The following is a 689-nucleotide window of genomic DNA, read 5'->3' as shown; positions in this document are numbered from 1 at the left end:
CACTCTGGATCTGCCATAACCAATCACTAATGTTTGGTCGTAACGTTGGCTTAGCATTGCTAGCGTTAGCCTTAGCCAACTCTTTCACCACTAACAAAGCGATCTGGAAAATCAAACCTTTCCTGAACCCCCTGAGGAGAAGGGCCACAACATCACGGCCACCAACAAGACACAACAAAGATTGTTCTTATTCAGGCTTTAACTTCTGGATATTTGGCAGCATTGCCACTACGGACCGACTGGCTTTGTACGCATCTTTTTCTGCCGCAATTAGTACAGAACTCACCAAAGGTTACCAAACCTCAAGGTCATCGTTCTCAGCCTTTGTTCGCTGATTCAACCACCAAATATTTGCCCGGAAAAAACCTGCAAATATACCACAAACCCAGACAGAGTACTAAAGGAAAATGAAAAACGGCCGACCCTCGGCAGAAGAGGCAGTTGCAATGATCGGTCTCCCCGAGTTGGTCCAAAAAAGTGGCTCGGAAAACACAAAAGCGACGGCAGGCGGTGCTAATCTGTATTGTCGCCCAAAAAAGCTGATTGGACAAACGCGTCACGTGGGTCTGTTTTCTCTGGTAATTCAAAGCGAGACTGTCATGGCAGCTTGTTCAGAGTACAATCTCATATTTTACTATATTTTACTCACCAAAACGTGTTTCTGAAAACATTTTAAGCGAGAAATAGGC

General features: G+C 45.0%; 1 protein-coding gene across 1 annotated transcript in view; it reads left to right on the top strand.

Annotated features, from left to right (window-relative positions):
* LOC116699831 (potassium voltage-gated channel subfamily H member 6) overlaps positions 1 to 689 on the top strand; it is a 142,747-nt gene that overhangs the window by 92,826 nt on the left and 49,232 nt on the right. The gene's annotated exons all lie outside the window — the stretch shown is intronic.

The sequence above is a fragment of the Etheostoma spectabile genome, chromosome 12, assembly GCF_008692095.1.
Source record: "Etheostoma spectabile isolate EspeVRDwgs_2016 chromosome 12, UIUC_Espe_1.0, whole genome shotgun sequence".
Taxonomy (NCBI): Eukaryota; Metazoa; Chordata; class Actinopteri; order Perciformes; family Percidae; genus Etheostoma; species Etheostoma spectabile.
The sequence above is the reverse complement of the archived record's forward strand: the minus strand, read 5'-3'. Positions and strand labels throughout refer to the sequence as shown.